The 25,744-nt window shown below is 48.3% G+C and overlaps 1 protein-coding gene across 9 annotated transcripts in view; it reads right to left on the bottom strand.

Moving 5' to 3' along the window:
- The window catches only part of EPB41L1 (erythrocyte membrane protein band 4.1 like 1), a 133,901-nt gene extending 119,674 nt beyond the window's left edge, over window positions 1-14,227 (bottom strand). For 2 of the 9 annotated variants that reach the window (XM_047771185.1, XM_047771180.1), the window contains exon 1: window positions 13,626-13,762. The gene's annotated coding sequence lies outside the window, so the exon portion shown is untranslated. Of the gene's footprint in view, window positions 1-13,625; window positions 13,764-14,208 lie in introns of those variants that run through there. The other 7 variants (XM_047771189.1, XM_047771187.1, XM_047771182.1 and 4 more) reach the window with 6 other exon arrangements.
- Between the last annotated feature and the right edge of the window lie 11,517 nt (window positions 14,228-25,744).

Genomic DNA, 25,744 nt, shown 5'->3' on the forward strand with positions numbered 1-25,744 from the left:
GGGGGTGTGATGAGTTATGGGGTAGGGGGTGGGCAGTGAATGGAAGGATATCTGGCCTTCACCCCCAAGCCTCCCCAAATAACTAGACTTTACAGTCTTGTATTATTATTCTGTATCCAGCTCAACTCTCTGGCTAGAACAGAGGTGTCCAATCAAAATATGATGCAAGCCAAACATGTAATTTAAAATTTTCCAGTAGCCTAACTTGAAAAAGTACAAAGGAATCAGTGAAATTAATTTTATTTTTTTGGCCGTGCCCACAGCATGCAGAAGTTCCCGGGCCAGGGATTGAACCCATGCCACAGGAATAATCCAAGCCACGACTGTGACAATACCGGATCCTTAACTCGCTGAGCCAATAGGAAACTCCAAAATTAATTTTAATAGTATACTTATTTAATATGTAATCAATATAAAAAACAGGACTATGATTGAAATATTTTACAAACTTTTTTTCAAACTAAATCTTCTAAATCCAGTATGCACCTTACACTTAGAGCACATCACAATCCTGACACTAAGTTTTCATTAGATATTTAAATTCTCTTAGACTTTACAACTGAAAAAGCATTTTAACAAATCTAAATTCACAAACATATGTAGAACTGTTCCAACAACTGGAGTATTCTTTTTAATTTTTAAATTAATTAAAATTAAATAAGATTAAAAGCACAGTTCCTCAGTGGCACTAGTTGCATTTCAAGTGCTCGGTAGCCATGTGGCTAGTGGCTACTGTATGGGGCAGCATAGCTGTGACAGTCAAGTCCTAGAGGGCAGGGGTTGGTGGTCTCCTTGGCCCTAGGCCAGAGCCAGCCCTCCCAAAGTAAAATTGAATGTCAAAAGAATGCTGTCTACTTATTCCGACCCCCTACTGAGCCTGACGTTACCATCTACCTCTGATTCCCTAATACTCAGGGTGCTGGAGACAAAGGGATCTGATTATCCATTGCTAGGAGGACAGCACTAAGGCTCAGAAAGGTAGGCCACCTCCTCAAGGTCACTCAGCTTTAACCCACGGTCTGTTTGACTTGGAAGCCTAAGCTCTGTCCCTAAAGCTTGGCAGGGGCCCGGTCTGGGGCTCAGCCTTCTAGAGAAATAAATAAGCCTTTGCACTATCCCCTCCTCCCCGAGTCCAGTGGCAGAGAACGGCCCCTACAGGACACCCAGTGAAGAGGGGAAAGGGGAAGGAAATGGCAACGGTCCTACACAGCGGGCTTAGGCCACTGGGATACCGTTCCCACCTCCCCCCTCCCCCCTCACCAGGCAGGAGGCAAAGCCAGCAAGGTCCCCTGGCTGCCTGCCCTCTGGGTGGGTCCCCTGGGCTAAATGCTGTGCCCTCCCCCACATCTTGCCCAAGGAACACTCACCCAGAGGCCCTTGGACTAGAGCCAGAGCCCGTACTCACCTCCCAGGGTCACCTGAGCTGGAGTCAAGGGAAAGCGTCCAAGAGGCAGCCCGGCCCCTGGGAGGAGGGGAGGAGCAGGCCCTGGAGGCAGATTCCAGAGTAGGGAAAAGGTGGCAGGTACAGGCCAGAAAAACCTGGCTGGCTCCGCCCCTCTCCTGGGGAGCACAGCTAGCACTCAGCCCCCTCCCACCAGCCTACAGTTATTAGGTTTAACAATTAACTCTGATTGGTTTCCATTTTAGCAGAAGGCTGTTCCAGCAAAAAGACCCATTTAGGGGTAGGGGACCTTGGAATACGATAAAGGGGAAAGTCTTGGTGTGAAGGGAGAAAGGGGTGGTTATTAAAACCACCCACCGCCTCCTTCCATCCCATCCTACCAGTGTAGGACAGGTAAGGGGTGATGGCATAAGTTCCATAAGGTCTGGGGCAGTGTCTGGCATATAGTAGGTGCTCAATAAATATTTTTAATTAACAAAGACCCGAGTGCACTGAACTAGAATAAAACAGGCCAGATAGATGGGCAGACTGATAAAGAATTGAAGGGAGGCATGGGTTGACTTGTCCTGGGTCCTCGCTGAGACCAAGCTGGGCTGAGGACTGGAAGGGCAGCCACCCAGGACATACCAGAAAATGGCTTTGAAGTCCTCCAGCCCTGGTGCTGCTCTTCCTAGCTGTGACCTCTGTAGCCCTCGCCCTTCCCATAAACAAGGGATGATAGATAACACCACGGTACAGGGCTGTACAGGGCCGGGCCCAAGAGGCTGTGGTGCTCTGTGCCGCTGTAATACAGTCATGTCTCTCGCTGCTTGGCAACAGCCTCCTCTTCTCAGGCCACCCCCTGAACACCCCCACATCCCAATATTCCCCTGGATCCCACCTATATGGCCCTTTTTCCTTTCCGGGAAGGAAAGCCCAGAATGATGACGGCTCCAGCCTACTCACATCCCACTCACCTGGAATCACACACACACCCTGGCAACAGACTGTTCCTAATATGGCATCTGCTTGTCGTTTGTACCCCTCCTTGGGCTCCCTGGCCCCCTCCTCACCCTCTTATCCCAACCCCTAACCCAGGCTTATGACCACAGCCCACCCCAGGCTTGTGCTAAACCCACTGTAGCCAGTTCCCCGGGTGTTCTTGGGTGGGCCCCCCGGCTTCTGGACCTCTGCTTCCCATCTATGTAATGTGGAGGTGAGGGGGCGGATTAAGAGATGGCTTCTCCTGATATTTAGAGATTCTGACACTTCTGGGATCAATTTGCGTTTTAACTTCAGACAGACCAGATTCAGATCTTGGCCAGGGAAACAGGCAGCCTTGATATTATGGGACAGACAAGCCGGCAGAGGCCCAGAGCTACAGCTCACCCCTGACCATTCTCAGCTCAGGCCTGGGCAGAGAGACCAAGGCCTCCATGCTCACTGGTCTCCACTACCTCCACCATAAAGCCCCAACTTTTTTTTCGACTCCACCTTTCCAGTCTTCTCTCTGTCTTTCTCAGGAGCAGCAGCATGAGCTACCTCTCCCCCAGATTCTTCTCGGCAAAACAAAGCTTGAAGCTCCCCCTCCAGCGAGGGTGCTGACCCCAAGGCCTTCCAAGTGGAGATTCTAGAGCTGCCTCTGCTTCCACTCCAAACTTTCCTGCACCTTCCCCCAACTCTCTAAGCATGTGCCCCATTCTCCTGTTTCCAGCCTGGCGCTCGCCTCCTTTACCTCCACGGGGAATACCTGTCTTCCTGCCTCCCACTGCCCGCTCCTGCTTCATGCCCATCCAGCTGGAATGTTACCTCCGCGCGGAGTCTACACGGATCATCCTCAGCTCACCCGGCCGCGTCTCTACCAAACACTACTCCTCGTACTAGAGTCTCACTAGTCCTGCTTGACTTTAAGACTCTGCAGACCAAGAAACTCCTGCAATGATTTTTCTCTGTCCCTCACCCTTGCTGTCCAGCACCATGAGAACACAGTAGGTATCAGCTGAAACAATATAATAACCATTAACTGAAAAGTAATGAATTATAATTGTTTATTGACCATTTATTCTTTATTAACGCTCAGATCTCAGCATTTTACATGTCCCATTTCAGTTAATCCTCCCAAACTCCAGTCGGCTTGTCATTCCTATCCCTTTGTTTTAAATTGAGGAAACTGAGGCTCGGAGAGATTTTACAAAATGATTTGCCCAGGAAATGACAGGTTCAAGACTGGAATTTAAGTTCTTACCCACTGCCCTACTTGGCCTCCCTCTAATCCACACATAAAGGAGGGATATGTGAGAGGCTACGACCTAACAGGGATGGGAAACCAGTCCAGTCCAGGCCAGCTAACAAGTAAATAAAGCTTAATAAGCTTCTATTAAGTACCTGCTCTGTGCAAAGCCCTATGCTGGGTGCTGGGGAGCAGAGAATGTTACATGAGACATCTGGTGCTCACAATCTAGCAAGAGACAAGTCACGTCCCAGGATAAAGCGAAGACCAAGCAGAACTTGTCCCCAGAGGGGAACAGATAAGGTGCTAAGGAAATGCAGAGGAGGGAAGGACAAATCTCATTGTGGGGGTGGGGATGGAAAGGCTCACTAGGCTTTGGGGGACAGAAGTTGGCATCTAAGCTGCCTTGACAAGGCAGGCAGGATTTCAATAGTGAGTGGGGAAGTGGGGGTGGCATTCCTGGCAGAGATAAACTCAGAGAGTTGGGGCAAAGACATAGGTAAGCACTGGGCGTGTCCCCAGGAGCCCTGGCAAACACGTTCTCCAAGCCCTTCCCCTTGGCACTGGTCCCAGGTGTCCAGCCCTGAAGTGAGGCCACCATAAGCATCCCCAGGCTCATAGGCACTTGGTTCATTCTGATGAGTGGCCATGGAAAGGGAGAAAGGGCTGGGTGCCTGGGCACATGGTTTGACATGACCTCAAGGGGCTAGAATCCAGACTCTGCATAGAACCTCTGAAGTTGGGAGATGCTCAAGGAGGGATGTGCGCTCACCAGAGGTGGGTGAAACAGCGGTGGAGGGGGAGAGCAGGGAAAGGGGCAAAGAATGTGATTTGGGCAGCAGGAGACCTGGCTTCTAGAACCACAGGTCAAAGCCACAGGGGACCTTAGGCTTATCCTACCCAACCCTCATTTCATGGCTAAGAAAACTGAGGCCCAGGCAGGGGAAGAGACTAGTTCGCAGCCCCTCAGCACCTTCACAGCAAAACCAGCCATGTGCTATGAGGTAGAAGAAATCTGCCTTCAGCACCTCACTCTGCCGTTACCTCCCAGCGACCTTCCTCCAGGCTTAAAGCTCCCACTCAATAAAACATCCCTGAAGTCAGGAGTTCTAAACTTTCATGGGTCATGACTCAAAGACTCAAATGGTGTCTATGGATCCTTCCCCAAGGATGGGGAACACTCTGAAAATTGTGCATGCCATTTCGGAAGTTCAGAAACATCTGAGACCAGCATTCTCTGAGGGCAATCTCAGCACCCTCTGTGTCCCAGTCACCTCAACGGAGCCTACTAAAACAAGCTGATTCCAGGGCCCCAACAGCTTTTAGCTGTTTCACATATTGAATATGGAGAGGGGTCCGTGGCTAGAAGTTTTAAAGCCACTGCTCATTAATCAAAGTCCCTTCTGGTTGAGCCACCTGCTCAAGAATGACAATGGTCATGGTCATGGTAGGGGTGGGTGGGGGCCCAGCAGGCTAACTGCAGCTGGCCAGATTCTGAAGTGACATTCTGGATCAGCGACCCTGCCTGGGATGGAGTCTGTCTGGGCTGAACTTGGGTTAAGAAGTTCAGCCCAGACAGACCTAAGAGACAGCCCAAAGAGCCTACCACCCCAGGCTCTTTGCCTCTCTCCAGACTCTCCCTCTGGCCCTCCTCCAGGTCTGGCTTCCTTCTTTTTCCTTTCCAGCACAAGCGTGCTCCTGAACCTAGGTTTCCTGGCTCCAGCCTCCGCTTCCCTCCCTTCCACCTACCACTGAACCTCAAAGAGGACCTCCAACCCCCTAAGCACCCTTCTGAGGAGATAAAACTCTCTTTGCAAATGATAAGCTTATTTAACTGAGGGCTCAAGATAATCAATGAAAAACCAAGGTGGCCGGTGATAAAACAACATCTACCAAAAAAAACCCAAGTTCCTTCAATCCTGCCCTGTCACCTGCCCCTGACGCCACATCTCTCACACAGGTAGGCAGCTGCCTAGAACCTGATGGGTTCAGAGCCTTGTCCTTTCCTATAGGAAGGCCAGTCCCTGATGGGGTGACAGCACAGGCTTGGGAAGGAGACCTGGGAGACCTTGCTCTGTGAGCCAAGAATTTATGCTCCCAAAAAAATTTTTTTTTCTTTTTTGGCCACCCCGCAGTATATATAGTTTCTGGGTCAGAGATCAGAGTGAAGCCACAGTTGCTACCTAAGCAGCAGCTGTAGCAGTGCCAGATCCTTAACCCACTGTGCCAGGCAGGGGATCAAACCTGCCTCCCATCGCTCCCAAGACACCATTGATCCCATTGCACCACAGCGGGAACTCCTGTTCTCCAAATCTGGGCAAGTGTGCATCCCTCTGTGGGCCCCTAAATGTTCTCACAGGTCCCATCAGGGGCAGCATAGGAAAGACTCAAGAGCACCATCAAACTATGGATAGATCTGGATTTAAGTCCCAGCTGCGCTACTTGCTAGCCAAGGACTGGGTAGGCCTTGAGCAAGATATTTAGCCTCTTTTAATAAAATGGGGATTGTCATCTCTGCCTCACTGGGTAGCTGCAAGGATTAAAAGACATAAGGCATGTAAAACACTTAGCACGGGCCGGGCCGACACATGGTGAGCCAATAAACGTAATCACTTGTTTATCAGTTACCAGAGCGAGCCTCTGATGAGGAAGACTCTAGGCTTTCTAATTCTTAAGTGGCCTCAAGCAACCCCCAAACCACCCACCTGAACTGGGTCTGGAGGCTTTATCTTTAGACCTTTAATCTGGATAGATGATGGGGAGAGAGAGGCGGGGAAGGCAGGCGAAGGGAGTGAAAGAAAACTGAGAAGAGAAGGGAGGAGGGGAAGGAAAATCCAAAGGCGAAGAGTGGCCTGGCTTCCCCAGCTTGGGAGAAAGGAGGATGACTTCAGGCCAAGACAGGATAAGCCTTCACTCCTTTCCAGAGCCTTCCCTAGGCCCGCCAAGGCAAGGCTAAGAGGGACCAGCCTGCTGAAAAGCACCGCCCTGGCTGTCAATAGGAACAAAACCTTGGGTTACCTCCAGGCTCTGGCTCGCCACACACTGCTGCCCGCCCATGGTGGCCTCCTCCTGCTGGAGCAGGCAGAGATGGCCAGAGCCAGGCTGAGAACCAAACGACCTGCCCGTTCAGCCCGCAGAGGCACTGCTGGCTCACTCAGGACACAGAGACCCCTGTGCTAGGGATTCTGATCCCCCTTGGGTCCCCATCTCCAGCTTGTGCAGAGCCCTCTCCAGGCTTCTATCTGACCTAAGGTCCTGCTTCTGGGGCTGAAGTTGCAACTAGGGGAAAAGCACCGTTCAGCCTGTAAACAGGAATCACACATGTTCAAACTTCCACTGACCAGCTGTGTGACCTTGGGAATGTCACTTCCCCTTAGTGCATGCTTCCCTCCTCTGGCCAAGGAGGGGCATGGAGGGCAAGGACCATCTCTAAAGTTCTCCCAATTCTGGAGTTCCCATGGTGGCTCAGTGGTTAATGAATCCGACTAGGAACCATGACGTTGCGGGTTCAATCCCTGGTCTGCACAGTGGGTTAAGGATCTGGCGTTGCCGTGTGCTGTGGTGTAGGTTGCAGACGAGGCTCAGATCCCACGTTGCTGTGGCTCTGGCGTAGGCTGGTGGCTACCCTAGCCTGGGAACCTCCATATGCCACGGGTGCGGCCCTAGAAAAGACAAAAAAATAAAGTTCTCCCAATTCTGACAGCAGCCAGCCTGCTGTAGGATACCTACGTAGGTAGGATACCTTGGAGCACAAAGGGGCAAAGAGGACCTGCCTCAGAAGAGGAGTGGGCTGGGCTGGGCTCTGCTGAGAATGCCGTGCATGTGGCACTGGCCAAAGGTTATTATGACGATGATGATCATAATTAAAAATTACAGCTCTAAAACAATTTCCAAAGTGCTTTCTCATTATCCCCTGGGATTCACAAGCTGTTGAGGTAGGTAGAACTGGATGATGATTCTTCATATTTGGCAGATAAGGAAAGTGAAGCAAGATTTAAGTGACTTGCCCAGGCTACTAAGCCCAGAGAGGGGGGAATGGAAGAAGAAGTAATAATTACCAAGGGCCTGCTGTGTGCCACCTCATTACGCTCACATCTGTTATCTTGACCACATCTCACCACCACAACATGACACTGCAGGTGCCACTGTCCCTATTTCAGAGAAGAGGACATTGAGGCGGAGAAAAAGCTACTGATTCTAAGCCTCATAGCCATTCCACTGCAAAGCTTTGGGCTTGGACCTGGGCTCATAAGGCTCTAAGGCCTGCCCTCTCTTCCATTTTCCTGTATGTACTGGGTTGAATAGTGTCCCCCCAAATTCATGTCTGCACAGAAGCTCAGAATGTGACCTTATTTGGAAATAGAGTCTTTGCAGAAGTAATTAGTTAAAATAAAATGAGGTCATACTGGACATGGGTGGTATGACTGGTATTCTTATAAGAAGAGGAGATGACACAGAGACACACAGGGAGAAAGGAAAGAAAGCCATGTGACAACAGAGGTAGATGCAGCTGCAAGTGAAGGATGTCCCAGGATGATCTTGAGCTAGGAGAGGGGCATGGAACAGACCCCTCTCTTGGAACTTTCAGAAGGAACCAATCTTGCCTACACCTTGTTTTCTGACTTCTAGCTCCAGACTGTGAGAGAATAAATTTCTGGGGTTTTTTTTGGAGGGGGGGTTGTCTTTTGTCTTTTTAGGGAAGCACCCATGGCATATGGAGGTTCCCAGGCTAGGGGTCGAATTAGAGCTGTAGCTGCTGGCCTACACCACAGCTCACAGCAATGCCAGATCCTTAACCCACTGAGTGAGGCCAGGGATAGAACCCGCAACCTCATGGTTACAAGTCGGAGTCGTTAACCACTGAGCCATGAAGGGAACTCCAAATTTCTGCCTTTTTTAAAGCCACCCAGATGGTGGTATTTCATTAAGAAGCCCTAGGAAATTAATACACGGTGGGTCCACTGGGCAGCAGACCCCGGACTCTTAAATTCCAGTTTTCAGACTCCCACTCATTAGGCAGTCTTGGAGGTTAATGGAGGCCTGGGGCCCAGGGAAAAGACATTCTCATCCCTCGTTCAGCTCCCTGGCCCAGGCTGGCCTCAAGTTCATCAGCTGTGCTTATACCAGGTTTCTGGTCTCTATCCAGCCCCCTGGGCCCTTCCATCATGCAAATAAGCACCCTCTGAGCCCAGACTCCAAGTCAAAGATATTCCCCGTCCACCCAGGTCAGTCCACCCAGGTCAACCACTACTGCCACCTGGAGAGGTGCATTTGTGAAATGCAAATCAGATCCTTCCTGGCAAGCATAATTTTCTTCCCTAGCTCCCCACCAGTTGTAGGACTCAAGCTCTTTAGACTGTACCAGATCTGGCCTCAAACCTCCTCTTTATTTCCAGCTATTCACCCCACCCATCCCTACCACACATCGCCTTCTGCTCCAACCACATGCAGCTATTTGGATTTCCCCTAATAAGTTGCGGTGTCTTTGCACATGCTGCTCCAACTACCTGGAAGATAAAATCCAACCTAAACACCGTCTTTCTCCTCCATGAAGCCTTTTCCTCCAGGAACGGCCACACCCTGGCACCTTGTACACTGTATATCTTTACATGCCTGCCTCGCACACCCAGCCTGGGAACACCGTTGTATTCATCTCCATCTCTGTAGGCCTGGGGCCCAGTACAAAGGCGTTCAAGAATGTTGAACTGTGGAGTAGCCATAACAGTAATAATTACTAACATTCACCAAAAGTTTGCTACGTGTTCAGCACTGTGCAAAGCATTCCATGTATGTTACTTCATTTCATCCTCAAAACAACCCTTTGAAACAGACACTGTTACTGGTCTCGTTTTACAGGCAAGGAAATGAAGAGATAGTCACTTGCCCAAGTCCACCAACTAGTATGTGGCAAAATCAGTGCTATGCACTCTGGAGCCAATGCTAGTAACCAATGTTAGGTACACCATCCATCCTAATACTCTCTCTCTCTCTCTCTTTTTTTTTTTTTGCCACCCCATGGCCTATGGAGCTCATGGGCCAAGGATCAGATCTGAGCCCTAGTTGCGACCTAAGGCACAGCTGTGAGAACGTTGGCTCCTTAACCAACTGTGCCGAGCCAGGGATCGAACCTGCGTCCCAGTGCTCCCAAGACGCCACTTATCCCATTGTACAACAGCAGGAACCCCCTAATACCCACATTTTATAGAAGAGGAAACAAGCAAGAAAGGAAAAGTGACTGGCCCACAGTCATGTAATAAGACGTGGACCTAGGTCTTCAGATTCCTTATTCAATGTTCTTCCTCTTCTCATTCTCGCAGGATCTTAATCCAGAAGGACACAGGAAACAAGGTAGGCTGTGTCTCCTGAAGAGCTTTTTCTGCCACTCCTAGAGCAGGCCCCTGTGTGGGCCTGAGCACACAATAGGGGCTCAAAGCTACAGCCAGGAGATGAAGCAATAAAAATAAGATAAATCTACTTCAAAAAAAAAATCTGAGGCCTGCTTAGATATAACAATGTTAGGACTTGGGAGTACACTTTGGGTATCATTTAATGCCATCTCCCATTTTATAAAGCCATCCGTTCAACAAATTTATTGGACACCAATCATATACCAAGCACTATGTGGCGGCATTAAGAAGATTGATAAGCAAGTTCCTGCCTATGGGCCCTTAATGCTCTGTGGGGACATTAAGAAGACTGGGAAGCAAGTTCCTGCCTATATGGTATTTGCAACCCAGTGAGGGGAGACAGGCAAACAACAAAGTTCATATATAATTACAAACTCTCATAAGCACTATGAAATACAGGGAGCTATAAGAATGTATAACAGGAAAAACTGATTTATCTTAAGGAGTCGTTGGTAAAGGCTTCCATGAGGAAGTGATTCTTGAGCTAAAATCTGAAAAGTGGGAGCTAACCAAGACAAGAAGCAGGGGAAGGGTGTAGTAGACAGAGGGAACAGCAAGTGCAAAATCCTAGAGGCAAAAGAGCTCTTGGTGCCTGGATGAGCCAAAAGAAAGCCAGAGTGACTGGCCTCCAGAGAGGAAGGCCAGGACTTAATCTTGCAGGTCTTGTAGATCAACCTAAGAAGTGTAGAAACTGAGCAGAGCAGGGAAACCCCTTGCTCAGAACTTGGCCCAGAGCGGACACTGTCAATGAGTCATCACATTATTTGGTGAAGGAGTGATTTGTGCAAGATCACAGGAAGAACTGGGACTTGAAGACAGAACCTCTACTTGCCAGGTTAGTGCTATCAGATACCTCAGGTATGTGTGTGGAAGGAAGCAGGAGATGCTTTTCAGGTGTTTCATTCTATAGGAGGTTCCAGCTCCCTGTCAGCACCTCTCTTGAGCGCAAGAGTGCATCAGAATTACCTGTGTTTGTGGAGTTCCCGTCGTGGAGCAGTGGTTAACGAATCTGACTAGGAACCATGAGGTTGTGGGTTCGATCCCTGGCCTCACTCAGTGGGTTATGGATCCAGTGTTGCCATGAGCTGTGGCGTAGGTCGCAGACGCAGCTCGGATCCCATGTTGCTGTGGCTCTGGCGTAGGCTAGGTCCAATTAGACCCCTAGCCTGGGAACCTCCATATGCCCCGGGAGCAGCTCAAGAAAAGGCAAAATGACAAAAAAAAAAAAAAAAATTACCTATGTTTGTTAAAACAGACTGCTGGGCCTCAATGTCAGAGTTATTGATTCAGTAGATCTGGTGGGAGCCCCAAGGATTTGCATTTTCCAGGTAACCTTGCTGCTGCTGGTAGGTGTTTGAGAATCATTGTTCTAGACTAGAATATATGTGGCAAGGAGGAGTGGTGAGTGAGGCCCACCGCCAGGATCCTAGGGGTCTAGAAGGGGATATTCCTAAGTCTGGATAACAATGAGATAAACTACCACTCTGAGAAAGGGAAAGGGCCTCAAAGTCCCAGAATCCAGTCTACTAGCTGCTCAGCTTGGGAAATTGAGGCTTAGGGGATTTAGACTCTTATGTAAGAGAAGCTCAATACAAATATGTTGAGTGAACAGGTAAATACATGAACGATTTGACCATAGTCAAAAGGAGACCCCTGCACCAAATTCTGGGGCTCCTGTGCTGCAGACCAGAGGCTTTCCTGCCCCAGGAAAGGGATTCAGGGAAGGGAACAGCAAGCTCAGCTTTCCTCAGCTTCCGCTGCCTTCAGTAGGAAACATTTTTAAAATTGCAGAAATCTGTTATTGGCCCCCCAATCCTATCACCCATCCGCCCTCCTTCTTTTCACACTCCCAGATCCCTCCCTTTACACCCAAATCCTATGCACTTTATCCTGGCAAGCTGAGCATCAGAGGGGGAGGTGAAGTTCTAGGAAAGACTGGAAGTGGAGGGTGAATTCTTACACTTGGATAGAACACTTGCTTCATCTTGTAAAAGTCTGTTTCTACCCTCATATCCAGTCTAATCCCAATCTACCTACATTTCAGCACCAGTACTGAAACCCACAAAGCCAGGGGCTAAATTTCCAAACCACCTTCTCACCCAGTTTTTCTAAAATAGGGTGGCCCTGGACAGAATTTTTCTATCCCATTCCAGTTGGCAGCAAAACGCCACTTCTCTTGCAAACCCACATGCACAGACTCACTAACATACAAACATCTATGTGTACATAAAAACAAATATACCAAAACTCATAAAAAACACATACATATAGACATCAAGAGATGCATTATTCACTGATCACTGATAAAAGACACCTGTGCCCCCAAATGCACAAGGAATACAGAGAGAACACAGCTATGCACACAGACTACACATCTCGAATGCATGCACTGCAGCAATACATGGGGAAAGGGTAATACACACCCAGAGACCTCTCTCAAAGTAGAGGTCTCCTGAGGGAGGACTCCTTGCAGTGGAGGCACTGGCCCTTTAAGAGAGTGGTTCTCCCTCCTCCTTTCAGGGCACCTAAGGTTGGCTCTACCCCTGGGAGCAGGCAGGGGTGAGGGTGGGAGTGCGGCTGACCTGGCCCAGCTAGGTCTGGCTCTGGGCGACGTTCCCCGCGCCACCAAAGGAAATGGATCCCTGAACCGACTGGGTCACCAGCCTAGGAACCGTTGTCGCCACCACCCACACCCACACACCCGGGCTCCAAGCAGGACACGCCCTCCGCTTCAGCTCCGCCGGGTGCACGGGCTCCGTTGTCAGCCCAGCTCCCTTCGGCCCCCGGGGTGTGGCCGCCCACCTGCCAGCAGGGAGTCTTGGCCCGGAGGAGACACTCCCGCCGCCGCCTCCCCTCCGCCCCGGCCAGGTGCCTGGCTCCGGGCGACCGCAGCTCCTCGGCCGCCGCCCCCACCCCTTCCTCCCTGTAGTGTGGAGACAAAGCCGTGCACACGCACACGGGGGCTACGCGGGGCTACGCGGGTGCACACCCGCCCTCACACGCGCACACACAAGGACTCACACTGACGCGCGCGCGTGCACACGCGCTCAAACACACATACACACACGGCCACAGGCTCCAGCCACAAGCAAAGCCACCCGCACACACCCTCATCCAAATGTACACACACTCAACTACACATTCGGACACACCCTCTCATACATACATTCACGAACAGACACACGCGCGCACACACACACCACCCAGTTCAGACGCACGGAGACACACAGGGCAAACACGTTCATTCACACCCACAGATGCACACCCGGCGCGCACACGCACGCGCGTGCACACACTGATCATCAACTTGCACAGACTCACAGGCACACGCGCTCTCACACCCAACATACACCTGGCGACGTGGACCCCGACACACATACTGGCACCAGTACTGAGACTCACGAACCGAGGCCGGGGGCTCACAGCTCGGAAGCCCACCCCGCCCGCCCCCTAGCCTCGGAGGTGTCCAGCCCTCCTGCCCGCCGGCCTGTCAGTTCTCGAAAACAGGGGACCAAACCCGGAGCCCTTGGCGATCACCCTCCCCACACACACCAGCTCAGACGCGGCAGCGTCCGGGAGCCGGGAGGAGGCGGCGGGGGCGGCTAACCTGGTGGCGGCGGCGCGGCTTCCGGGCGCTGTCTGTCCTCGGTCGGTGAGTCCGGAGGCCGCCCTGCGGGCTCCGAGGTGCACTCGAACTGCGCACAAACGCCGGGCTCGCTCGCTTGCTCGCTCGCTCCCTCCCGCGGCGCAGCCCCCTCCCCGCCCTCCCTACTCGCCCGGTCTCCCCTCTCCGCCCCGCCCCGGCCGGCTCCCCCCAAGGAGACGGCGGCGATCCCGGCTGCCCCAGCAGCCACTGGCGAGCGAGCGAGCAGCCGCGGAGCGCCGCCGCAGCTGGAGCCGCCCGAGCCGCCCGAGCCGGGGCCGCGCATCGGGAGGAGCCGCGCGGGACCCCGGGGAGGGGAGGAGAGGAGGGGGCTGAGCCCTGCGAGTCCGCCTGGCGCTCGGGGCCCGCCGCCCGCTCCCCCACGTGGGCCGGGCGCCTACCTGAGCTGCCACGGAGCTTAGAGGCCCGGGCAAGCTATGGGGTAAAGAAGAGGAGACCCCACCCCGGGCCCCCTCGCACTCCCTGTCCCAGCTCGGTGGGCTCTGGCCCCGCCCCCGCCTCCTCCCGGGTCCCTGCCAGCGCCGACCTCGGTTTTCCCTGGCTAAGACGCCTCGGCTGTCAGCCCGGTGCCCCGGGCTAACCCCACGGCCCGGCGCCCAGCTCGCCCGCCTCCTCCACCTCCAGTCCGGACCTGGCCGACGCCCACCCGCCTCCCCGTCGCCCTCCCATTGTTCCTTTGGCTGGAGCTCGAGGACGATCGCGCTCCACATTCCAGCCCCTGCTCAGGCGGCAATACCTCTGGACACTTGGCGAGGCTCTCCAAGGGCTGGCCCCTGGCTCTGGGGCGCTGACGCCCACCCTCCACAGTCGCAGGCACGCCCAAAGTAAAGAGCTTTTCTAAATTAGGGTTAAAACCACCACCGCCCTTAGAGGCGCTCCTTCAGGTCCTACTTTGAGTATAGACTGAGACTTAAGGAGGGAGGAACTAAACCAAGTTCAGCAAGCCAGAGATACAGGAGAAGATGTGCAAGCGATTAGGTATCCACATTACATAGAAGAAGAAACAGGGAATTCCTGCCCAGGGCTCCTGGGAGAGGGACAGGCCCTTCAGAAGTGCAGGGAATAAAGAGTCTGGCCTCCTTTGTTAGACACTAAATATTAAAAGCACAGAGACTTGGAAGAAGTATTTTCAGAGGTTTTACTGATGAAGGCCTACAAGTATAGAAGCTCCCACATACTTTGCTGGCAGCACAGAGCCAAGATAAAGCCCAACAATCACTGGACTTCTTCACTGTGGCTCCCCCTCCAGTATAGGATATTAAGTGCCAGGTAAGCAGCTAAGAACATAGCAAATCAAGGGGGGCAGGCCTAGTTTGGGCCTGGAAAGACTTCCACAAACCAAGAAAGGGCAGAGTGAAGGAGAACCCAAGCAAGACTGAGCATAGCTTGTTCGAGGCAGGGGAATTATAATTAATAATGAGAATGAATAATAACTAATGTGTTTGTAGCACATTATTCCAATATCACTAACTCATTTATATCCATAACAGGATTTCCTGCTGTGGCTCAGCGGTTAAGAACCTAATATCCATGAGGATACGGGTTCAGATCCCTGGCCTCGTTCAGTGGGTTAAGGATCCAGCAGTGCCACAAGCTGCAGCATAGGTCAAAGATGCAGCTGGGATTTGGCATTGCTGTGGCTGTGGCTATAGCCAGCAGCTACAGCTCCAATTCAGCCCCTAGCCTGGGAAATTCTATATCCCGCAGACACGGTCCTAAAAAAGTAAAAAAATAAAAAATAAATGTAAAAAATTTAAGAAACCATAACAACTCTATGAGATAGAGGTTATATTTCAGGAACTGAAACACAAAGACATTACATAGTTTATAAAGTGGCAGAGTCAGGACCCAAAACCAGGAAGCTGATTTCCAAGCTCACACTTCACCATCACAGGCCAGAGAGAAGCAGCCCTGAATTCAAGGCAAAGACATTTGAATTACCAGGACACCCACCACAGCAGGACTGTCTCACTTGTGTATAGTTGGAACCCAGTACACAGGGCCTGGACGTAGGCGTGATCTTTTAAACTGTTGCATGACTGAAGCTGGAGTGCAGAGGGCCATGTGCAGGGCTCAGCTGCCACTCTCTCTGCTGTGCTGCACATTTTTATCAGTGGTTTTAGATGAAGCAGAGGAAGGCATGAAATGCTAATCAAATCTACAGCTGTCGTGAAGTCTGGGAGGGACAGCAAACACTCTGGAAACCAAAATTTGTTTCCAAAAGATCTCAGCAGCCTTGGGGCTGAGCTGGAACTAACAAGAAGAGGTGTCACAAAGGATAAATGTAAATTCCTGCCCTTTGGTCCAAACCAGAGCAGTCTTATAGAACTTTCTGTGATGATAGCTATGTCCCAAATCTGCATTGTCTGATATAGTAGCCACTAGCTACCTAAGGCTTTTGAGTACTTGAAATGTGGTTCATACGACTAAGAAACTAAAATTTTAGGAGTTCCCGTCGTGGCGCAGTGGTTAACGAATCCGACTAGGAACCATGAGGTTGCGGGTTCCGTCCCTGCCCTTGCTCAGCGGGTTAACGATCCGGCATTGCCATGAGCTGTGGTGTAGGTCGCAGACGCGGCTCGGATCCAGCGTTGCTGTGGCTCTGGCGTAGGCCAGTGGCTACAGCTCCGATTCGACCCCTAGCCTGGGAACGTCCATATGCTGCGGGAGCGGCCCAAGAAATAGCAACAACAACAACAACAACAAAAACAATAACAACAACAAAAGACAAAAAAAAGAAAAAAAAAGAAACTAAAATTTTAATTTCAATTAATTTTAATTTCTTTCTTTCTTTCTTTTTTAAGTATTTTAAATGTAAATTGTCACCTGGAGCTAGGGGCTGCCGTATTGGACAAGTGCCCAAAAGACAGGGTATAAAGAATCTAGAGTAAGAGCAGTTTCGGTGAAAGCGACTTAAAGGTTTGAGCTGACCTCATGCTCAACAATGCAGTCTGGATGCAAATAAAGGAAAGGAGGGAAGGAAGAAAGAAAAAAGGAAAGAAAGAGGGGGAGAGTGAACATGATATATTGTATCAACAGGAACAGGAGATTAGGCCTCTGTGGTTCTAACTCCGTTAGTGGCTCAGGGTTGATGATAGCTGGACCATGGGGCTCAGCTGTGGGCCTCATGTGCTGAGGAGTACCCTGTCACAATGGAGCAAATATAGAAGAGACCAGAATGCTGAGGACCTGGATGCTATACTGTGTGGGCTGAATGATTTAAAAATCCTGGAGAAGGGAAAGCACAAGGAGGATATAGTGGCTGTCTCCAAACATCTGAAGGGCTGGCATACAGAAAGGCGGGTTGATTTATTTCTTATTATTTAGGTCTAATAAACAAAACAAAAAGCTGTGAACCCCTGAGCCCTACTTTCTGAGGGAGGGAGGATCCATGTCTAATTTCTCTTTCTGTTCTCCTCAACGCCTAATCCATCCAGGACCTGACTCATGTTAAACGCTGACTACAGATTTGCTGACAAATGAAAGAATTCCACTCAGCTCTGGTGGGTGGACATCCAGCAGGAGAATTTCAGCTTATTATAAAGAACTCTAGGAGTTCTCTGGTGGCACAGTGGGTTAAGGATCTGGAGTTGTCACTGCTGTGGCTCAGGCCACAGCTGTGATGTGGATTTAATCCATGGCCCCAGAACTTCTGCATGCGGTGAAGGTGGCCAAAAAATAAAATAAAGAACTCTTAAGAGTCAACGTGATCCAAGAATAGAATGTACCACCTTGGGAGTGATGAACTCCTTGCCTATATAGGTATATATGTGTGTGTGTGTTTATTTTATGGCCACACAGGTGGCATGTGGAAGTTTTTGGGCCAGGGGTTGAATATGAGCCACAGCTGTGGCAACACTGGATCCTCTAAGCCACTGCACCAGGCTAGGGATCAAACCCACACCTCTGCAGCAACCCAAGTTGCTGCAGTGACAATGCCAGATCTTTCACCTGATGCACCACCAAAAGAAAAAAAAAAAAAACCTCCCCAATAAAAGTATTTAAAGAAAGACTGAATCTGCAATTGGAGACTGAACCAGGAATCAGATGGCCCTTCAAGCTGAAAAGGGAGCAAGTTCCACTAGGAGGGGAAAGACAAAATCAAGGCTATGCTTCCAGTTTTACCAGGCTATATATATAGAAGAAATTGATATGAAAGGACCAGAAGCAGGGAGGACCAGTTAGGAACCACTGCAGGAGTCCAGAAGGTAAGAGAATGGGTTGGGTATCAGTGGGAATGGAAAGCCAAGGACAGGTGTGTGGCAACAAGAGCATTAGCACTGAGCTGGAAGTCAGGAGTTACAGGTTCTTGTCCTGCCTCTGCCATTAATTTATTGTGGGGTCTGGGGACTGCCTTTCCTTTCTGGACTTAAGTTTCCCATTGTGAAATGCAGAATAATCTCCAAGTCCCTTCCAACCCTAAGATCTGTTTATGGGAAAGAATAACTAGGCTAATGTATTAGGCTGCCTTTATAAACTTCAAAGTAACAATATCGCTGGTCTCATGCTATCATTATTATTACAAAGGTCACCTCCCTAGGACTTGGTGACTAGATTGATAGAAGGGGACAAGAAGGAGTCAATGGACTGTATCTGTAGGGGTGGGGGAATGGGAGAAAGACCTCTGATCTTTGAGGAGAGTCAGCTAACCTCTCTGCTCCTCCCCCAAGATCTGTGAAGACCGTGTTCTATGTGCTGTCACCTGGTGAACTGCTTCCTCATTCCTTCGAGCCACACCTCATACTTGGCTAAAGGAAGCAATCAGTTCTAGGAAAAGATAGACTCTGTCCCCCTCCTTTTAAGGTTCCCAAATGACACCAGGGGTGGTTCTTTCCTTAAATAATAAGTATCATCAATTCATTTGAAAACAGCCAGTATTCTGGAGCACTATGTGCTAAGCATTTTACTTACATAGTTTTCTCATCTTAGGAGGTGGGTATAATTATTATTCCCATTTTGTAGATGAGGACACTGGCTCACAGAGATGTGTAATTTTCCCACAGTTGCATAGTTTATGAGGGGGATTATCATACAAGTCTGTGTGATGTCAAGGCTGCATTCCTAAAGGCTTCTAGCATTTTATTATGTATTTTTACAACAACTTAGGAACAGTACAAGATCAGTATGGTCTCTAGTTTACAGCTGGGGAATCTGAAGCTCAAAGAGGTTAAATTATATCACTTAGACAAGTTAATAAAGTTTTTCAAAGTACAATTCTCACTCTTTGCTATTCTCTGTTCCTCTCTTATGAGCCAGCAGTGCTTTCCTCCTTCCCCTGTACCTTCCAGGACCTCCTCGGTCCTTCTAGGCCTGATGGGTGGGGACTTGACAAACCCACTTAAGAGAAGGACTTTTGGAGTTCCCATCATGGCACAGCGGACGAATACAACTGGGAGCCATGAGGTTATGGGTTCAATCCCTGGCCTCACTCAGTGGGTTAAGGATCTGGCGTTGCTATGGCTGTGGCGTAGGCTGGGAGCTGTACCTTTGATCCCTTTGACCCCTAGCTCAGGAACCTCCACATGCCACGGGTATGGCTCTAAAAAAAAAAAAAAAAAAAGGACTTTTACTTGTCCTTGTCCTGGGGCAGGAGAAGGGAAGGATTTCTGAAAGGCAAAAGTTAATTCCCACCTCCTCCCACCCCACCACAGTGCACACACAACCCAGCCTCAAGGTGACAGTACTGAAGGCTTACAGAGTGAGTCAGGCGGAGCTGACCAGCCAGTCACTGGACCAGCCAGTCACTGGAGCACCAGGTGCTAAGCTTAGGTTAGAGGGCTGTAAAAGTAGGCTAAGCGTTCTCATCCCCAGCAGCACAGCCCAACTGCAGCTGAGGGGCCCCTACTCATCTCATCTCCAAACTCTGAAACATTTAAAGGACACTATGAAAGGCCTGGGGACAGAGGGGACCCATGACAAAAAAGAATGCATTCCCACCCTTGGGAGGGGGAAAAGACAGTGAGTACAAAATAGTGTCTACTTATAAAGAGTGATGGGGGCACCTGGTGATTAATTCCAAGGAGAGAAGTTCACGAAGGAGTTGAGATCAGAGTAGAATCTCAAAGGATGAACTGAACATGCCGAGGCAGAGGGCCACTCCAGGCTGCAAGAAGCCCTAAAGCTTAGATATTTGCACACCACCTAGCAGGAAATAAGGAAGCACGGAGTGCACTATGGCTTTGGAGAAAGCTGAGTTTAAATCCTGGCCGAGTCACTTCTCAGCTGTGTGACCCTGGACAAGTTACTTAACTCCTCTGGTAGAGATATTATTGTCTCCGATTATTTGTTCTCCCCCTGCTTCCCAGTAAGATTACACATTCTAGCCAGTTGCCATGTGACTCCAGAGGAAGGAGTACACTTCCCCAGAACAATGTCAGCCTTGATCACATGACTTACTTTGGCCAATGGAATTTGAGTTGGACAGCGGTATGCCAGAAACTTGAAGAGTATGTGTCAATCTAAAATCTAACTCTTGGGAATTCCCGTTGTGGAGCAGTGTAAACGAATCCAACTAGGAACTGTGAGGTTGCAGGTTTGATCCCTGGCCTCGCTCAGTGGGTTAAGGATCTGGCATTGTGTGGCTGTGGTGTAAGCTGGCAGCTGTAGCTCCAATTTTACCCCTAGCCTGGGCACCTCCACATGCTGTGGGTGTGGCCCTAAAAAGCGAAAAATTAAAAATTAAAAAAGAATAAAATCTAACTCTTTTATCTCTGCCACCAGAATGACATGACCTGGATGTGGGCTATGTCTTCAGCCTGGATCTTAGAGGGAAAAGACACAGAGAGCAGAGCTGCAGCCAACCCAGAGCTACCCCACAGCCACCCCACAGCCACTGAGAGTTGGGGACTGTTTGTTATCACATCATAATGTAGCATAACCTAGTGATTTTTAGTACTTACCTCACAGAACTGTTGTGAAGATTAAGATGATCTTGTGAAAAATATATAATCATTTCATCAGAAATTTGCATTAGAAAGTGATTGCTGCCCACACATATATAGACATTTGACATACAATAGAAATTACATTTGCAAAAGAATAGCAAAGGATGGTGTCACAGGTTAAATAGTATCTCCCCCACCCCCATTCATGTCTATCTAGAACCTCAAAACATGAGCTCATTGGAAACAGGATCTTTATACATGTAATTAGTCAAGAAGCTCAAGATTAACCTAACCTGGATTTAGAGTATGCCCTAAATCCAATGGCTGGTGTCCAGTAAGAAAAGGAGAAGACACAGAGAAACACAGAGAAGAAGGCAATGTAAAGAAGGAGGCAGGAGTTCCTGTCGTGGCACAGTGGAAACGAATCTGACTAGGAACCACAAGGTTTCAGGTTCAATTCCTGGCCTCATTCAGCAGGTTAAGGATCTGGCGTTTCCGTGAGCTATGGTGTAGGTCGCAGACACGGCTCGGATCTGGTGCTGCTGTGGCTCTGGTGTAGGCCGGCAGCTACAGCTCCGATTAGACCCCTAGCCTGGGAACCTCCATATGCCACAGGTGCATCCCTAAAAAGGAAAAAAAAAAAAAAAAAGATGGAGGCAGAATTTGCAGGTGGACCTAGAGATTATCATACTAAGTGAAGTAAATCACAAAGACAAAGACAATACAATATCAGGTATATGTGGAATCTAAAATACAACATAAATGAACATATCTTTGAAACAGAAATAGACTCACAGAAATAGGGAACAGACTTGTGGTTGCCAAGGGCGGGGGAGTTGGGAAGGATTGGGAATTGGGGACTAGCAGATGCAAACTATTACATATAGGATAGATAAACAACAAGGTCCTATTGCATAGCACAGGGAACTATATTCAACATCCTGGGATAAACTGTAATAGAAAAGACATGAAAAAGTATTTAACATGTATAACAAAAACATTTTGCTGTGTAGCAGAAATTAACACAACATTGTAAATCAATTGTACCTCAATTAAAAAAAAAACCATGGAGGCAGAGACTAGTGTGATGTGTCTACAAGCCAAGGAACACCAAGGATTGCTGGCAACCACCTGAAGCCAGGAGAAAGGCAGGGGATGTTTTCTCCCTCATAGTCTCCAGAAGGAACCAATTCTGCCGACACCTTGTTTTGGACTTCTGGCCCCTTGTGAGAGAATGAATTTGTTGTTTTAAGCTGCACAGTTTGTGGTAATTTGTTATGACAGCCCTAGGAAATTAATACAGATGGATTACTTTTAAAATGATACTGAACAATTGGTCATTCATTTGGAAAAAATAAAACTGGATTCCTACCTCATAGCATACGCAAAAATAACCTTCTGTTGGATGAAAGACCTAAATTCAAAAAGTAAACCCTTAGCATTTTTTAGAAATAACTAAAGAAGATCATTATTAGGACTTCAGCATAGAGAATAATTTTTTAATTTTTCTTTTTTTGTCTTTTTAGGGCTGCACTCGTGGCACATGGAGGTTCCCAGGCTAGGGGGCAAATCAGAGCTGCAGCTGCCAGTCTACACCACAGCCACAGCAATGCTAGATCTGAGCCTCATCTGAGACCTATGCCACAGTTTGTGGCAACACTGGATCCTTTAACCCACTGAGCAAGGCCAGGGATCAAACCCGCACCCTAATGGTTACTAGTCAGGTTCTTAACCTGCTGAACCACAAGAACTCCGAGAAGAATTTGCTAAACAAGACATAAAAATCACAAATTGTATTATTCTGGGTTCTCCACAGAAAAAAACCCAATAGAATATATGTCCTATATAGCTATGTCTAGATAGATAGATAGATAAATAAATAGATAGATAGATAGATAGATAGATAGATAGATAGATAGATAGAAAGAAAGAAAGATAGATAGATAGATAGATAGATAGATAGATAGATAGATAGATAGATAGATAGAAAGAAAGAAAGAAAGAAAGAAAGATAGATAGATAGATAGATAGATAGATAGATAGATAGATAGATAGATAGATAGATAATAAGGCATTGATTTGTGTGGTTATGGAGCCTGAGAAGTCCCAAGATCTGCAGTTGACACACTGGAGACCCAAGAGAGTCACCAGTGTAAATTCCAAGTCTCAGTCCAAAAGCAGGAGAGGGACAGTGTCCCAGCTTGAAGATGGGCAGGGAGAGCAAATTCTCCCTTACTCCACTTTTTGTTCTATTCAAGCCTTCAGGGAACTGGGTGAGACCCACTCACTTTGGGTGGGGCAATCTGCTTTATTCAGTCAACCAATTCAGATGTTAATCTCAGAGTTCCTATTGTGGCTCAGCTGGTTAAGAACCCAACTAGTATCCATGAGGATGTGGGTTTGGTCCCTGGTCCCAGTCAGTGGGTCCCAGTCATCTGGCGTTGCCGTGAGCTGTGGTGTAGGTCGCAGACATGGCTTGGATCTGGTGTTGCTGTGGCTGTGGTATAGGCCGGCAGCTGTAGCTCCAATTCAATCCCTAGCCTGGGAACTTCCATATGCCACAGGTTTGACCCTAAAAAAGAAAAAAAAAGAAAAAAAAAAGGGAAAGGATAATAAACTCATTGAGAGAAAATCTCTGCAATGTTTTTTGCTGACACAGTATAAGAATCCAGGAGTTCCCTGGTGGCTCAGTAGGTTAAGGATTGGGCGCTGTCACTGCTGTGGTAAAGTTTCCATCCCTGGCCAGGGAAATTCCACAGGCCACAAGCATGGCCCCATCCCTGCCCCCCAAAAGTGCAGTGAAATACTAATTCAGTTTGGCAAAGACAAATGTCTTATAACACCAAGAAATGGTGAAGATGTAGGAAATTGGACTCATTCCCTGATGGCAGAACTAACTGGATTTTGGTGTACCCTTTCAAGAGACTGTAACAAATCACCACAAACTTGGTGGCTTAGGAGTTCCCGTCATGGTTCAGTGGTAAGGAACCTGACTAGTATTTATGACGATACAAGTTTAGTCCCTGGCCTCGCTCAGTGGATTAAAGGATCCAGCGTTGCTATGAGTTGTGGTATAGGATCACAGATGTGGCTCAGATCTGGGGTTGCTATGGCTGTGGCATAGGCCAGCAGCTGCAGCTCTGATTCAACCGGTAGCCTGGGAACTTCCATATGCTGAGGGCTCGGCCCTAATAGAAAAAAACAACAAACAAACTTGGTTGCTTTAAACAACACATATTCACTTCCACACATTTCTGAAGGCCTAAGATCCTAAATCAATATCACTAGGCCAGGCTCTCTCCAGAAGCTATAGGGGAGAATCTGTCCCTCACCTCTCCCAGCTTCCCACGTCTTCACATTCCTTGGCTTGTAACTGCGTCACTCTAATCTCTTTTCCTTTTCTTACATGATAGTCAAATCTCTCTCTGCTTCTCTGATAAGAATTGCAGAAAGAAAAAAAAAAGAGAGAGAGAGAAGAAGAAGAAAAAAAGAAAAGAATTGTATTTAGGGCCCACCTCACGATCCAGAATAATCTATCCATCAGTGAGCCTTAACTTAATCACACCGGCAAAATCTTTGCCGTATCAATTAACAGGTTCCAGAGATTAGGACCTGATAATTTTGGGGTAGGGGAGTGAAGAATGCATTATAGATTGAATACAATACTGATAGTAACTTGTTGCTAATGTTCTTAGCAACACTACTCACAGTAGGCAAAAGGTGGAAACAACCCAAGTGTCCATGAATAAATGAATAAAATACATGTGGCATAGCCATACAATGGAATATTATTCAGCCTTAAGAAGCAAGGAAATTCTGATACAGGCTACAACATGGATGAGCCTTGAAAACATTGTGCTAAGTGAAAGAAGTCAGAAACAAAAGGATACAGAATGTATGCTTCCACTTACATGAGGTCTCTAGAACAGGCAAATTAATAGAGACTAAAAAGTAGAATAGAGGTTACCGGAGACTGGGAGGGAGGTAGTTATTGTTTAGTGGGTACAGAATTTCAGTGTGGGATGATAAAGACAGTCTAGAAATAGTGGCTACACAACATCGTGAATGTACTTAATGTCCCTGAATTGTATGCCTAAAAATAGCTAAAATAGTAAATTTTATGTATATTTTGCCACAATAAAAATAACAATTTGTATTCGTTTAGAAAACTAAGCAGAATGAAAATATATGTATAAGTAATGGTATTTATTTCTTAGCTTATTAAGAATAATTATAACCAATTTCCTTTCAGATATTCTGGGATTGCTGGATTTGTTTAGGATTCACCTACTGTGTCACTAATACCATCCTCCCACATAACCCCAGTCACTTTGAATATGATGCATTAATTGATCACACCTTTGGAAGGGAAAGAGCAAATGACAGGCAAATGTTCTTGGGGGTAAAATGGGAGAGTCAAAACATCATTTTATGGTCAGGTATAAACTCATGTGGGATTTATGTCAGAGGGACATCAGTTCTCTGCTTCTAGTGAAGACAATCAGCAGATACTGCAACAGGAAAGACTTGGATTAGATATCAGGCGTCTGCTCAGCAAGCAGAATGAGAGGATGGGACCAGTCATTCCTAAGAACCCTCCAGCTCTAACAGTACGTGACTCTGTTGCTAAAAGGTGAACAGGAGGAATTCACATTTGCCCAGTGCCTGTGGCTTGTGAGGCCCTGTGCCAAGAGCTTTTTAGCATTAGCTTATTCACAATGACTCTCCAACTCTCTGTGGTTAGGACTGCTCCCCCCATTTTATATGCAAGGAAATAAGGGCTCAGATAACTTACATAACTCACTCTAAGTCCCAGAGCTAGGAGGTAGCCTAGATGAGAACCAAGGCCAGGGTCATCTGACTCCAAAGCCTTCTGCTCCCCACGAGGCTATGAATGCAGTCTTCTTTTGTGGAGATATTCAGGACAAGGAGAGGGCTGATTCTGGGCTATACACATCCTCGAAAGCAGGAGCCTGAAATTACCTGTTAAGATTCTTTGGAGCTGCTTCTCTCATCATTAAGTCAAGTTCCCAGTGGCAGAGGTGCTAATCCTGCCATTCTCCATAAGTTTGGCTAGAAACTGCCAATGATCTTCAACGAGTGAACACTTTAGGAGTGTTCACCTGCCTTGTAAATTTCTGAAGCATCCATCTCCCAGGTGAAGTGGTTGCAGCCCCA

The sequence above is a fragment of the Phacochoerus africanus genome, chromosome 3, assembly GCF_016906955.1.
Source record: "Phacochoerus africanus isolate WHEZ1 chromosome 3, ROS_Pafr_v1, whole genome shotgun sequence".
Lineage (NCBI taxonomy): Eukaryota > Metazoa > Chordata > Mammalia > Artiodactyla > Suidae > Phacochoerus > Phacochoerus africanus.